The following is a 16,565-nucleotide window of genomic DNA, read 5'->3' on the forward strand; positions in this document are numbered from 1 at the left end:
GGTAACCTGACCTTTCTCTCTTGCTGAGTTTAATATTTTTTCCTTCTTTTCAACCTTGGAGAATCTGAAGATGATGTGTCTTGGGGTTGCTCTTCTCAAGGAGTATTGTAGTGGTGTTCTCTGTATTTCCTGAATTTGAATGTTGGCCTATCTTGCTAGGTTGGGGAAGTTCTCCTGGATAATATCCTGAAGTGTGTTTTCCAATGTGGTTCCATTCTCCCCATCACTTTCAGGTACACCAATCAATCATAGGTTTGGTCTTTTCACATAGTTCCCTATTTCTTAAAGGCTTCATTCATTCCTTTTCATTCTTTTTTCTCTAATATTGTCCTCATGCCTTATTTCAGCAAGTTGATCTTCAATCTCTGATATCCTTTCTTCTGTTTGATTGAGTCAGCTATTGATACTTGTGCATGTTTCACAAAGTTCTCGTGCTGTGTTTTTCATCTCCAGCAGGTCATTTATGTTCCTCTCTAAACTGGTTATTCTAATTAGCAGTTCCTGTAACCTTTTATCAAGGCTTTTAGCTTCCTTGCATTGGGTTAGAATATGCTTCTTTAGCTCAGAGGAGTTCGTTATTACCCACCTTCTGAAGCCTACTTCTGTCAATTCATCAATCTCATTCTCCGTCCAGTTTTGTGCCCTTGCTGGAGAGGAGTTGTGATAATTTGGAGAAGAGGCTTTCTGGTTTTGGGAATTTTCAGCATTTTTGTGCTGGTTTTTCCTCATCTTCGTGGATTTATCTACCTTTGATCTTTGAGGCTGATGACCTTTGGTTGGAGATTTTTTATGGGGGTTCTTTATGTTGATGTCGATTTCTTGCTTTCTGTTTGTCAGTTTTTCTTTTAACAGTCAGGCCCCTCTGCTGCCAGTCTGCTGCAGTTTGCTGGAGGCCCACACCAGACCCTGTTTACCTGGGTATCACTAGTGGAGGCTGCAGAACAGCAAAGATTGCTGCCTGCTCCTTCCTCTGGAAGCTTTGTCTCAGGGGGGCACCGGCCTGATGCCAGTCAGAGCTCTCCTGTATGAGGTGTCTGTCAACCCCTGGTGGGAGGTCTCTCCCAGGCAGGAGGCATTGGGTTCAGGGACCCACTCGAGGAGGCATTCTGTCCCTTAGCAGAGCTGGTGCACTGTGTTGAGAGAATCCCTCTGTCAGGATCAGCTGCTGTCTTCAGAGCAGGCAGGCAGAAATGATTGAATATGTTGAAGCTGTGCCCACAGCCACCCCTTCCCCCAAGTGCTCTGTCCCAGGGAGATGGGAGTTTTATCTGTAAGCCTCTGACTGGGGCTGTTGCCTTTCCTTCAGAGATGCCCTGCCCAGTAAGGAGGAATCTAGAGAAGCAGTCTGGCCATAGCTGCTTTGCAGCACTATGGTGAATTTTGCCCAGTCCAGACATCCCAGTCTCCTTGGCACTGTCAGGGGAAAACCGCCTACTAAAACCTCAGTAATGGCGGACACCCCTCATCCCACCAAGCTTGATCATTCCAGGTCCACTTCAGACTGCTGTGCTAGCAGTGAGAATTTCAAGCCAGTGGTTCTTAGCTTGCTGGGCTCCATGGAAGTGGGACCTGCTGACCAAGGCCACTTGGCTCCCTGGCTTCAGTCCCCTTTCCAGGGGAGTGAACAGTTCTTTCTCACTGAGGTTCCAGGTGCCACTGGGGTATGAAGAAAAAAACTCCTGCAGCTAACTTGGTGTCTGCCCAAAGAGGTGCCCAGTTTTGTGTGTGAAACCCAAGGCTTTGGTGGTGTAGGCAAACTAGGGAATCTCCTGATACGCAGATTGCAAAAAATCGTGGGAAAAGTGTAGTAACCCAGCTGGGTAGCACGGCTTCCCGTGATTGGGGAGGGAAGTCCCTCGGCTCAGCCTCCGTGGGTTGCGCCCACTGCCTAACCAGTCCTAATGAAATGAACGGGGTACCTCAGTTGGAAATGCAGAAGCCACCCACTTTCCGCCTTGGTCTTGCTTGGAGCTGCAGATCGGAGTTGTTCCTATTCGGCCATCTTCGCCCCTCCCTTGAAGATGTGTAAAATTTTAAAGAGATAATTTTGTGAATTGATAACTAATAAAAATAAAATTTCTCTGCTCTGTTTTTTCTTTTCAATTCATCACTAGAAGATTTTGTGTGTGTGTGTTTGTGAGCACAAACTATAGTGTAAAGTGAGAGTACATTTTGTGGGAACATGCATATTCTATGCATTCTAAATATACATTAAAAATTTGATCTATCATGCCAGAGGCAAAACTGAATCATCTTTCTTAATTTTTTATAGAAAATGTTAACAAGTTATTGAGTTATGACCATTTTAACAAAAACTGCAGTCAAAATACATATGGAAAATGGGTGTAGAGGTGTCTTAATGAATTAGTTAATAAAAAATATTGTTACTTTTTTGAATTTGGTGATGTTCTTTGTATTTCTCAGGTTTTAAAAATATAAATTTGTTGTACTTTTTCTTAGTATAAACACGTATTTGCATTTAAATCTAGCTTTTAATTGCAATTACAGTATTTTTTTTCTAAAGAGGGTTCCCCCTAAAGTAAATGTGTATCAACTTCCAAAAACTTTGGATTCTTCCTAAGGTGTGTACTGGGAATCATGTAGAAAAAATGATTAATAATTCAATTACCTGTGTGAGGATAAAAACTTTTATGAAGAGTTTTATTTAAGAAGGATCTTGCAAAGTAAGTAGAGAAAACTGGGGTAAATAGAGGAAAGAAACATTAGTCTTTAGTTCAAAAGTCACTGAAATACCTCCACTGAACACTCTATCTCAAATTGCACCCCACACTCACCTTACCTAGTGACATGATTTGGCTGTGTCCCCACCCAAATCTCATCTTGAACTTTTATAATCCCCATGTGTCAAAGGCAGGGCCAGGTGGAGGTAATTGAATCATGGGGGTGGTTTCCCCCATACTATTCTTGTGATAGTGAATAAGTCTCATAAGATCTGATGGTTTTATAAATGGGAGTTCCCCTGCACAAGCCCTCTTGCCTGCCACCATGTAAGATGTGATTTTCTTCTCCTTTGCCTTCCACCATGATTGTGAGGCCTCCCTAGCTATCTGAAACTGAGTTCATAAACCTCTTTCCTTTATAAATTACCCAGTATCAGGTATGCCTTTCTTAGCAGCCTGAGAACAGACGAATACACCTAGTCACTCTCTATTCTATTGCTCTAAGTGTTCATTACTTTTTACTTCTATATATTCACTAAAATATAAGCTATATAAAAGCAACAATTTGTTCCACCTTGTTTATCACTGTAATCCTACAGCATAAAATAGTACCTGCCATATAGCACATAATAAACATACGTGCTTTATAAATATTTGTTTAGTGAATGGTTGAACACCCTAAAGTTCCCTATATTCATGCACATGTCTTCGATTTTAATTATTTGGCAAAAGAGAATAGCCAGTAAGATACCAGAACACTTCCAAATCTAGCTAAGTTTTGTTTCCGTATGTTGAGTTTTCAACACACACATACACACACACACACACACACACACACACACACACACGGAAAATTGGAGCAATCTAGAAAGTCAAACCTGGAATTTTTAAAAATTACTCTGTCTATAACCATTTTCAGAAAAGCAGAAAAATAAATGATCACACTAAAAAGATACATCTGGCCACCATATTAAAAAACACAACATCTTGACAACAGCTAATTTAATTGGAAATTGTGCAGAAATTTTCTCACGGAGCTCATGAATCTTAGCAGTAGTGCTGATAATCTTTCCAGGAACTTAGAAGCAATCCTGATACTTTTGGTGTAAGTCACTACTTTTAATCATGTAATTTCTTTTAGGTGAAAGTTACATTTTGTAATCATGAATGAGAGGACCCAAAGGGATCTTCTCAGTTCCAGGCAACTCTCCAGTCACAAGAACGGGACAAAGATTTCCCAACACTAGCTTGCCTATGGCATTAAACTTTATCCAGCATAATTTTCTGCACCACAATTTTGAAGCTGAAAGGGACCTTGGTAGTTGCTGTGGCAGAAATGGATGCATACCAAACAGTCACTTTCCACCTTCTCCTTGCAAACAGAACCTCTTTTTGTTTTGGGGCAAAAATGTGTCCAGGTCTCTATTTGTTTTCACATTTCCTTTTTCAGCTACAGGGGGCCATGTGACATATTTCTGGTGGCTGATACGTAAAACAAAATCTAATTAAAAAAAAAAAATCCCGATATAAGAAACTAGCATAGCAGGCAGCTGAATTGGATGTAGGTGCAAAGTGTAGAGCTGTAGCTGCCACTTTATGACCATGAGGTGACAAGCAAGCAGCTAGGAATAGTGAGTATCATAGAGCCACCGGCCATGTGTTAGATTACTCATCTCCAAACCACTTATGTAAGAAACATCAGCCTATATTTTAGTTATTATTAGCTAGGTTTCTGCCATTTACAGCCAAAAGTATTGACGTTATAGTTATTACCTCTAATGCCTTTATTTGTTTTGGAGGAAAAAACAACTGAGGTTCAATGAGAACAAAAAATTTGGCTGGAGTCATTGATATTTTTGGTAAGAAACACATTACAAGAGCCCGTTCCTCTTCCCAATACTCACAAGCACAACCTATGGCCATTGAGTAAGATTAGGGGTCTGCTTCATCTGCCTCTTCAAGGCAAGGAAACATTGAACATGGCAAAATGCTTACATTAGAAAATGTCAGAATTGTTGATAATTGCAAAGATGAGTGCTAGGTATTAATACCCTGCAATATTTGTATATAATATTAATCTTTAAAAAATATTTTATGTAACATATTGAAGTCAAATTACTATCATCCACAATAAAATATGTGTACATTATTGGATCAAAATATCTGGATGACAAGTCAAAGATTCTGTTATTCATTAAGCTGTTCTTTATTCTCATTTCTAATTATCCAACTGTCTACATGCTTTGACATCATGAAAATTCAATCAAGTTAAGTGTCGAATTAAGGAGGAATTTGTGATTTGAGTAATACAATTACTGTGATTTGAGACCTCCAATCTTTACTTTTCTCTCATGGTTTTTTTTCTCTTAATAAAGGATTCTGGAAGACTCCATATTGACTCTATGCCATCTGTGTTTTGTTTCAGTCTTCGGTTATTAATTTATGCTAAATCAAAGTTGACAACTTCTTATATAACTTCTTACAAATAAGGTTTTTCTCTGACTTACTAACGCTAACGCCCAGTCCCAGGCATTGATCTCTCTTTACCACATTTCCATGCAAATAACTGACAAACAAATAAATACCCTTAGTAAGGCATTTGGTATCTTCATCTTCTTTTGAAAATGCAATTCTGAGATTTCCAATTATACATTTGCACCATATGTGAACCATGACTTCAATGAACAGGAACTTCAGTATGGTTTTGCAGTCATGGACCATGTATTGTATCCCTTTTATGATAATATTTTCTTTATAATTCACTGTTGCAAGGCAGCTGATGCAAGTGCCTGCGTGCCCCCCTCCCCTGCCCCGCTTCTTGGCGTGTTCTGTCTCATTCTGTGCCATTTTCACTTTCCCAATCCCATGGAAGATCTAAAAATGGCTGCAGAGGAAAAATAAGACTTTCTGTTTCACCTCCAAAATGTGAATGCAAACACATGGCACATGTGTCACCATGGGGGACAGTAAGGGTCAGTTATGGCACTCTTTCTGACTTAAATTTGGCCTTGAATTCTTCTCAACACATTGCAGTTCAGACCCTTTAAATTGGCACTCAGGACAATCTACTTGCTGTCAATATAACCTTCTTAATCTAAATTTAGTGTACACTTTCCACAGTTCTATCCCTACTACCGGTTTCTCCTTTGGAATAAAAATATTGAGTAATTTTTTTATCAATGATTATAATGAAAAGAAAGAGAACTCTTTGGCACATATGTGGTGTGTGTGTGTGTATGTGATTTCAAACTGGAAGGCCTAAGTGACTCCAGTGGAAGAAAGACCCAAATTCCAAAACATACATCAAATGTATCCACTCCTTTTCATCTTAATTTCTTTCAGACAAGGTGTAACTACCACTGCCCCCACAAAACTACTGTGACAATCACACATCCGTCTTCTTATAGCCACTTGTACCTCTGTTTATCCATCATTTCATGCAGCAGCTAGAGGAGCTTTTGCTAATGAAAATCTGTTGCTCATTCCACTCTTAGAATTCTTCAATGAATCTCATTACACCTAAAACAAATATCAGAATCATTAGCATCATCTATAAAATCTATAAAATCTGGCAAGCCCCTGCCTTTATTTTATCCTCCTTATCAAATATTCATTATTTTGTTCATTTCATTCCATCCTCAATGATCTTCTGCTTCTTAAACTGCTACGCTCATTTCTGTCCAAGGCCTTTCCTTTCACTCACTTATTCATTTAATTTATATTTATTAAGTGTTTCATTTATTTCAAGCAGTTCACTGTCTCTTCACTTGGTTAGTTCCTACATTGATACCGCAAGATGAAAACCCTTCTACAAGAAGGCCTCATCTGGCTACAACAGAAACTTCTATGTGTTCAACACATTTGTTGAACACACTGTTCAATGTTCTTCTTCCTACACTTCTGTCATTCTCAGTTTGTTCCTGCATCTCTAAGCAGCATGCAACTAGTACTCACCTACTGGATGTAAGTGACATGCCACTTCTAAGCTGAAGTGTTTAAAAATAGGAGTGGTAGAAGCAAAGGATAATGCCCCGAATCATTGGGAGGAAGACCCCAGGTTTTCTAGCTTCTAGAGGCCACCTGCTTTCCTTGGTTTATCACTCCATATCACACTGCCTTCTGCTTCAACGACACATTTCTTCTCTGACTCTGGTTTCCCTGACTCCCTCTTATAACTGACCTTGTGATTACACTGGGCCCATCTGAATAATCCAGGACACTGTCTCCATCTCCAATGCTTAATTTAATCAAATCTGTAAAGTCCCTTTTGCTATGTCAGGTAACATTTTTCCAGGTCTGGGACATGGATATCTTGGGAATGGCAGTAGGGAGCAAGCATTCTTCCTATCACACAAAATGACAAGATATAGGCATATTGAAGGTTAGAACTGAAAAGGCTCATTAATATTCAAACCTAAGGCAAACATAAATCCAAAGGTGAGGCTTTTCTACTATAGCATATTATCTCCAGGAGCTTCAGAGTAGCCATAATTAAATTTGAAAGAGAGAATCATATGAAGAAAGAAGAAAAGAACAGATTTGAGAACCACATGTAAAAATGAACATTCATGTGAATATTAGCATAGGAATTTGGAAACAAACAGAACAGAGGCTACTCAACTTCCATGGAAATTGTATTGCCACTCAAAAAGGAGCTTAGAGTTAAAAAAAAAAAATCCCTTGTCTGTTCAAGCCTTTAAACAAATTTTCAGCTCCACACTTGCACCAATTGGAAATAGACTTTGGAAATGGCATTGCCCTCAATGGCATGACCTCAACACCTCCCGTCGGACATAGTTCTCTGGTGAGTTATCCGGCCTTACATAGAATATCCACCCAAATATGCCCACATATTTGAGACTTTTAAAATCTTATTTTATCATCTGCCATAGCAATTCCTGTCATCGTTTTTGCTGTTCTTCCAAGAGTCATTTTAAGAGCATGTTTGCATTATCACCTGGTGGTTTTCCAAGGTTGTTAAATTCTGTGTATCAGAAGAATTCTCCCAAATTAATAAACTCTCCCTTATTAAACATTATGTTCCAGCTTCCTTGATTGAAGGCCTTCAAAATCTACTAGCACAAATCCTCTCCCAGCTTCTGCCAATGCATGCTGGCTTAGTCCTGAAGCTCTTTTGGAGTATCGTCCCTTGTCTCCCTTATCAGGGCCAACATTTCTCCTGCTGCCTTAGAATTCACTGTACCCTATTGCAGGCCTGGTGTTGAGAATGTATAGCTGTTTTCAAATATATGATTTTATATATTTTTATAAGATTGGTATACTGCAGAAGATATCCCATAATTAGCATATATAGAGAAGTAGACAATCGAATGTGAACGTGTGTGTGTATGTGTGTGTGTGAGAGAGAGAGAAACACCACAAAACAATTTCTTTAAAATTGAGTATCTCATGTTTTAAGGGACTGATGTTGATGTCCTGTGTGAACTACTGGAGGAAAGGGTCAATGACAACCAATAATGTTGATTATTGCTATCATTATGGAGCCTTCATTGACACCCAAGGACTAGGGATTAATGTCCAACAATTATGATATATTCCACTCTTGGTGATTTTTAGTAAGATTAATGCAATATATCTACCTTGTAGTTTGTGGTTCTTTCTGCCACAGCAGTCTTAGTTACCTAAACAGACACTGCACTATAATAAACACTTACTTTTCATTAGAAATTTAAATTTAATATTTCATATTATTTTTAAAGAAATACACTTACTTTTCTGGTAACATTTACAGTAAAACATGAAGCCACTCAAAAGCAATTTTTAAATAAATATGACGAGAGATAAAAGTTTTCAAATTCGATTGTAACAGTCTAGTAGACCACAGAATCAGTCACAAAAAAATAAGCAATTAACATGCTGATGCTGTCAAGAGATGTTAGCTAAACTTCAAAAGGATGGGATATAAGGAAACTCCTTTTGGAAATAAAAATTCCCATAGGTTTGTAAAATTTAACTATATTTCTTATTAAATGAAAGCATATATGCATTATCTTTCTTTATATTCCTTCCTTATCCTTCAACACATAATCTCTATTGTGAGTTTACCTATTATTTATTGACATCAAACCTCTGAATAGAGTCTGAGCCATTACAGAATCCTCCATCAAATCTTCATATGTTGTGAATGAAAATTTCAATGAATGTGTGCTTGGGAAATGAAAGGCAGATGGTCTTCCAGTCTGTATCTCCTTTATCTCCTTTGTCAACACAGAATCGACTTCACATGTCTTCTCCATTTTATTCATATCAATAAGCTTGCATCTGTTTCATAAATCATTTTTTCTTTCACTTTTTCCACTTCTAATTATTTGAATGTCTTATCCACTGAAATCTTCCTGATTGCTTTTCCCCTGTTACTACTCTAACTTATTTCTCAATTGTGTCCTCACAGTTTTTTCCTCCAGACTTTTCTAAATAAAAAGCCATATTTACCAAGTCTTTCTTTGGCATAAAACTAATAAACTTGCATATTCACATTTTCATTTGACACCTAAGTTTTGAGCATCTGCCACACAGAAGGCACTGAATAGTCAACAGAGAACAAAACTAATTTATTCCTCTCATCCTTTTTCACTTTCTTAAACCTGGAGAATTGAGAAGTATCACTGGGATTGAAGGAGAAAAGGGAAAGGAAGGAGGTAGGGAGGGTGAAGAACAGACCATTCTCCCTTTTCCCGTTGCTCTATCATGGAAACCAAGGGATCATTCTGCTCTGAAACAAGGAGAAGCTTTGAATTGGAAAGTTTTATCTGAACCTGAAAATGAGATTGTCCAACTGTGGCTGGAATAGTTAGGACTTCATGAGATCCAGGCAGAGACTGAGAAGGGAAATTTGACACAGCAGGTTTGCTAGTAGTGCTTGAAAAAAAAAAATCCAATTTCTTGTCTGTACTTGACTGAGTCCAGCACTTTTTGATACCTGAATTTTACATAAGTAAGTTTTTTTAAGTATGAAATAAAAATGAGCTGTAAAAGATGCAGAAATCTAAGACGCATTACTTACTAGTGGTGTGATATTGGACAAATAAAATAAGAATAGTAGTTTCTCACTGCATTGTCATGAGGTGCAAATTTTAAAACTGTCAAAACATCCAGCACAATACCTGACATATAGAAAGCCCTCAATTCAACCTTGTTCACTTTCCTCAGGATTTTTTATCATTGTAGATTTTCTGAGGAGCTACTATATAACTTGGAACTATTCTAGAGAAGTGCAAAATAAATTTCTTTCTCTGTGCAAAATAAATTTCATAAGTCATTAAGTAACACAAGGATGATACAATAAAATAAACAAGTGCAAAGTTATTGTTAAACACTAAAATGTGTGGTTTAAACTATAGTATAGTTGTTTGGGAAATTCAGAGAAAATAAAGCAAAATGTGAACTAACAAAGCACATTTCCTAGAAAACAACCTAAAGTTCAAGTCAACAAAGGTTGTTTTTCTTCCTTCTGGCTTTTTCCAATTTGAAAAACATCCATGGCCTTCTCTGAAAACCAAGAAGCTTAAAGACTGGAGGAGCCAACAGTAGATGTCATTGTATTAGTTTGTTATCCAAGACGCAGCTTTGTATTGTCCAGATTCTTACAGAACCCTTCTCACTAGTACCCTGTTTCAGCATTTGCAACAGATTATTTGGAAAACGTTGTTGGGGGCAAAGCCACATCTAACAACTCCCATTCCTAGAACATCAGATTTTGATTTTAATGAAAACATGATCCAAAGCTTTTGGATATCAATTCATGGCAATGGGAGCTGTAAATAAAGTATAATCCCTAGTTACACTGAGTTTATTAATGCAAAACCAAAATGAAATAAATGGTTTGCTTAAAGAATCTAGGTTTAGTTTACCTTGGATTAAGAAAACGTTTCATTCCACTGTATATGAGAGCTATAAATATGAACATATAAAGAAAAAAATATAAAATGGTAGTGTTTGCAATTTTTTTTTTGACTCCTTCAGCCCTTCAAAGAGAGTCCTACTTATCAACAACCCACAATCCCCTCTTCTCAACCTAGAAGATTTAATCTTGGTCAGACTAGTTCTTAATCTTATATGATGCAGAGTCAGAACAAAAGCAGAGAAAACTCAGCAAAGGGTAAAATGGCAAACAAAAGGTTAAGTCAATCTATGTAATATGTAAGAGAGGGAGAGACAGAGACAGAGAGATGAAAAGAAACAGAGTAGGGGGTAGAATAAAAGCTGCTTCGACTGGAGATAGAAATATTGTGTAGATGTTACAAGGAGGATCATACATGAGAGAATCTCTTGAGAACTGTATATTAAAAATGAAGAGAAAATGAGATGTGCAAGTGTTGCTGAGGTTACAAATTGCATATATTTAATTGTAATTTTTATTTTTTTGAGACTCTGTTGCCTAGACTGGAGTACAGTGACATGACCTTACTTCACTACAGCCTTGACCTCTCTGGGTCAAGCGATCCTCCTACCTCTGCCTCCTGAGTATCTGTGACTACAGGTGCATGCCACCACATTCACCTAATTTTATATTTTTAGTAGAGAGGGGGTTTTGCCACATTGCCCAGGCTGGTCTCAAACTCCTGGGCTCAAGGGATCCACCTACCTCGGCTTCCCAAAGTGCTGAGATTCAAGAGCACCCAGCCACATGTGTTTTAATATCTTACAAGGAACACAAGTAATGCTTGGAATTTCTTTGGGCCATTTTTGGTTTTGGCTTGTAAATTTTTGTGTATGTTGAAAGCAAAACCATTTATAGACTAAACAATTTGTATCTCTGAATTATAAGGGATATACTCATACTCCAATAACCAGAAAGAAAATTAATATTTAATATTTTGAAATATTTAAAAATCTATCCATAGATAGAATGTCATTTGTGTATTTACAAATGTAATCTACAATGGTTAAGTCATTTGGCAAGAGACTTACTTAGAAGAAGCTTCATGCCGTAGATCAACGTAAGATCTGGGAATGTAAATGAAGAAAACAGAACCACAGATATTCAGAAAAGGAGGGGAATAAAAGAAGAGAGAAAGAGATTTGAATTCAGTGAATGAAAACATGTAATTATATGGCAATTTGGAAGGTTCAGAAGATTTTAGAACCAGAAGAAACAGAAGTTTCCCAGAGATACAAAACTCTTCCTAAAATGCAGATCAATCTGAACTGAGAGAAGGCTCTGGAGAAACGAATGAGTTCTTTTCTTCTTGGTGACTAAGATCTGTTATATGTTCCACTTTTCAGTAAGCTCCACCTAGGAGCTAAACTCCATCCAGATACCTTATGTCATTAGTACTTCCCCCAGAGTGCATATACAGTAAGTATTTGGTGAATAAATGAGCTTGCCTCCACATAAGCTACTGCATCTCTCTACCATAGTGCTGACTCTAAGAAATTAAAACTGGTTAAGCATCAGGTTCTCTAACCAACTTTAAGTTCTCTATGCTAAAGGACAGTGTTGTCTTCATGTCTGGGGCCCCAGCTGGCAGAGTGAGTGCTCAATCAACAGATGTTGAACTGAACTGAAAAATAAATATACAGAAAATAAGCTCTAACTTAGGTAGAAGGTAGAGTGGGTAAAGTTAGATATAGACCAACTTCACAGTTAGGCAGAAAAATATTCGCAAACAAATTGAGGTGAATTCAGGCTTGCCATGTAAAACCTTGTAAACTAGACATAGGATGTCTTATTGTCTACTAACAATATATGTAAAATTATGTCCTGTCTCATACTCTGTGCTGTAATTTTATAGGCCTTGTCAGAAGATGGTATCAAATGCAAATTACAAAGAGTACCTGCATATTCTCTCAACTTGAAGTCAGTTAGAAATGAGTCTAATTTGTATTGGGACACCTGAACTCTTCACTTAAGCAAGAGATACTATTATGGAATAGTTCCCTTGAGACACTGGTATCCTCACTCTAATAATACTATTAATTGCTCAACATCTTTTGGGAACTGCCTTCAAACCTTTCACAAATCATTTTCTTTTAGGTGAATATTATTTTGCAAACAGGCGAAAGTTAATCTACACCTTGTGAATAAATGTGGGTTATTGAACTAAGTAATGTAGTATTTCAGAAAGAAAACAAAGTGTGCTAATAAAATGAGTAATATTCGGGGATGTTTATAAGATGACCCTGAAATCAATGTTATTAGAAGCCACAAGAATATTCTTATCAGGGCAGTATTGTGAGGATAAGTACAATGTTTTCTGAGACGATTACAATGGAAACCAATAATATTGTGAACACATAAATTCTGGCCAGCTTGTTCAGGAAAAGTCTCAGAACTTTAAGAGAATTCCTTCCAACTCTTAATTATGTCTGAATCCCATGAATTTTTCTCTGAGTACTTTTATGAGAAATACCAAAGAACAATGAAACAGACAGGGAGTAGGGGGAAAAGATAGAAACTGAGCAACCCTTTGTTAACAGTGATACACTGACTCAAAGGTTTAGGTCAAAGAGTATATGAAATTTAGTCAATAAAACAACAAATTACATGATATTTAGTTGGTGAGAAGTAAATGATAGCAGACCTATCAACTTCCTGTGGCAAATTGCTATCCTGATGGGGTTTGTGAACCCTAATAGACTTGTCCATCTTTTAAATAATTTGATATTTATCAAGATAGCCTAGATATGAGAGGGTAGAAAATACAGCCCCAACCCTATTCCACCCCATGCGTTCACTGGCTATGTTGTTTGGACTATCAGTGCAATAAAATCCTATGCTTACGAGAAACCTTATTGGTTCTCCACTTCTAAAGTGTTGGTATGAATAGTTTCCACAAACTGAATAATCTCTCTTGTGCCATTAAGTTCCCACTAAGTTAAATCTCTACCCTCTACTGGAAAATACTATATCTGTGCCAGAAAATTCTCCTTATTTCCAAGCTTATGGAAATCATAAACCAATATGTCAATCACAAAGGAGTATAATGTCCTTACATAAATATATTTATATCCTTAATATTTATTATTGTTCTATATTTGAATTGTGTTTTTGTTTATTCAACCCACTGTAAAAGCTATACATTTAAGGACCCCATACACCACAGGGTCTGTTTCTTTGCAGTGGCAAAGAAATGGAGAGGAATAGTCCCTGTCCTCTAGACCAGTGTGTGCAATACAGTAGCCATTAAGCACATGTGCCAACAACACATCTGAAATGTGGACAGTCCAAATAAAAATGTGCTGAAACTATAAGACATACACCAGGCTTCTAAAACTTAGTACCAAAAAGGAACTTAAAATATCTCAGTAATTATTGTTTACATTGATTCTATTTTGAAACATTATTTTGAATATATAATGTAAAAGGTATTACTTAATGTACCCATTTCATTTTGGTTTTTAATATGACTACTAAAAAATTTAAAATTTCCTATGACCTAAATTTGTGGTTCACACTATATTTCAGCTGGACAGCAGTGCTCTAGAAACTCTGAGACAAATACATATTTGTTTTATATATATATATATATGTAATCGCCAATTATGTATATAATATATATATTTAGATCTAACTGGTATAAAATAAGCAATACATACATTTAGTACCATTTTATTTATCATTATATGTGCTATTGTTATTTTATATTTGCCAGATATATATAATATATATTATTAAATATATAAATATATAGAGCGATCTACCTGGTGTGTGTGTGTGTGTGTGTGTGTGTATATATATATATATATATATATATATATGTTCTTGCATAACTGATACCTGAGTTAGGTTTTTAATGATAAATAGAAGTTAGATAATTTTTTTTCCTGTGAAATAAATCTATAGAAATGGGAATTGTATTTGAGTACATGTGTATTAAAACCGTTCTGAGGGAAAATAAGTAGTACAATTCTTTTTTTTTTTTTTTCTTGAGATGGAGTCTCACTCTGTCACCAGACTGTAGTGCAGTGGCATGATCTCAGCTCACTACAATCTCTGACTTCCTGGTTCAAGTGATTCTCCTGCCTCAGCTTCCTGAGTAGCTGGGACTACAGCCACATGCCACCATACCCAGCTAATTTTTGTACTTTAGTAGAGACAGGATTTCACCTTGTTGGCCAGGATGGTCTTGATCTCCTGACCCAGGGATCCTCCCACCTTGGCCTCCCAAAGTACTGGGATGACAGGAATGACCCACCGTGCCGGGTCAGTAGTACAATTCTTCATTGCCAAAATTGTCAAAACATCTGAGTGCTATTTAGGCAATATGTGGCATGAAGAGGAAGAGGAGGAAGAAGAGGAAGAGGGAGAGGAGAAGCAGCAAAATGAGGCAGAGGAAGAGGAGTAGGAAGAAGGAGAAGAAAGGGGACACAGATAAGAAACAAGGAAAAGAAATCATTCTTGCTCACAGAAGATTTCTATTTGGCTGAAAGCAGTAAAATTCTAAGCTTTTGTAAATCCACCCCTTTAGAAATTTAAGACTCAATGTATCTATGATGTTTGTAAGTCTCAAAATTGACCTTTATTCCATGTATAAAGAGATTAACTGGCAGTCAGTGTGCTTCTAATACAAGAGGATTATCTGGACAATAAACTAAAAGGTGAGTCCCTAGAAGATTTCTATGTTGACAAACAGCTAAAATCAGGTCATAGGATACTTGCATACTATAGTATATATAATGCCCTTATGCTTCAGGGATTTTGAAAATTTCCTGCTAGAGAAACACTTGCTAGTCATAAAAAAGAAAGAGAAAACATAATTTTCAATAATTAAAAAAGGGCATATTCTACCTTTTGATAAATCTCATCATCTGAGGTAAATGTTTCTGTTGGGTAAAGGATGGGGGCAGATGAAGAGAGGCAGAACTGTTACTTTCAGGCTCCACATGTGTGAGGGTTTGTGGGGGATCTCTGCCTGCTGCCCCCACAGTGATCTGATGTATTACTGGAGAGATGTGGCCCCTGATCATCAGCATGAAAAAAAAAAAAGGACAAGTTCTCATGAAAGATTAAGAAATGCAGATGAGGAAGTGGAAGGGAAAAACACACAGAGAATAGAGAATGTTAGGATGATGAAATAAGAGCGATGATAAAGGTGCTATGTGGGTGAGAATGGGCTTTTAACTCCATCAGAATAGGCTTCCTGGAAGGTAGGAGTCTGAGTTGAGACTTAATTAATGAGTAGATTTCAGTCTCACAAATAATTGATGTCAAAAGCATTCCAGGCAGTAGGACAAGTGGGAAAGATGACTCATGTGCGGAATCATCTAGTGTGAGGCTGAGCAGTCCAGTGTTTCTCAAGCATAGAGTGAAAGAAGTGGGAGACAGATGGGAGATAAGCTGAGGAAGCTCAGTTCTTGGAAAGCCTTTCGGTCTCTTTTAAGCATCTTAGATTATAAGCTTTGGGCAATGGGGATCATTGAAGAGTGCTGGAGAGAGAGTGAAGTGGATTCAAATGAAGGGAAAATGCTGATGTGTACCTTCTTTATACCATGCTCTTAGACCTATTCCTGCCCTCCATACTAGCCTTTCTGTTTGTCATGTATCTTCCTTTGGTCCAGTCAAAGGGTCTTCAGTTTGCAAAAAATAATGAGAATACTCTGATGTTTGCTAGTCCCCCAAATTAAAGCTTTTATCAACTAAAGCCATTTTATTCATCATTCAAATTAATCTTTTTGAAATTTTGGTGAAAATCTTTAAATATCTTTGAAGATATTCAGTGAAAACTTTCCAATCTTCTTGAATAAAATCTAATAAGTGTTAAGTAAGACATAAGCCAATACCCTTCCTCCATAACCTGTTATGACAAAAAAGAATGGACTAGCAAAGTGTCTTCAGAGCAGGAGATATGTCTGTATTTCTCTCCTCAGTGTTAATCACAAGGCATTAAATGCAAAGTGTATTCAAAAATTAAGAGTATGAAT

General features: G+C 37.1%; 1 long non-coding RNA gene across 4 annotated transcripts in view; it reads right to left on the reverse strand.

Moving 5' to 3' along the window:
• The window catches only part of LOC105468509 (uncharacterized), a 242,912-nt gene that overhangs the window by 212,686 nt on the left and 13,661 nt on the right, over nt 1–16,565 (reverse strand). For 3 of the 4 annotated variants that reach the window (XR_011606776.1, XR_011606775.1, XR_011606778.1), the window contains exons 3-4: nt 6,862–7,025; nt 6,099–6,200 (exon numbers count right to left, since the gene is read on the reverse strand). This is a non-coding gene — a long non-coding RNA (uncharacterized lncRNA). The remainder of the gene's footprint in view (nt 1–6,098; nt 6,201–6,861; nt 7,026–16,565) is intronic. The other variant, XR_011606777.1, reaches the window with a different exon arrangement.

Source organism: Macaca nemestrina, chromosome 8, assembly GCF_043159975.1.
Source record: "Macaca nemestrina isolate mMacNem1 chromosome 8, mMacNem.hap1, whole genome shotgun sequence".
NCBI lineage: Eukaryota > Metazoa > Chordata > Mammalia > Primates > Cercopithecidae > Macaca > Macaca nemestrina.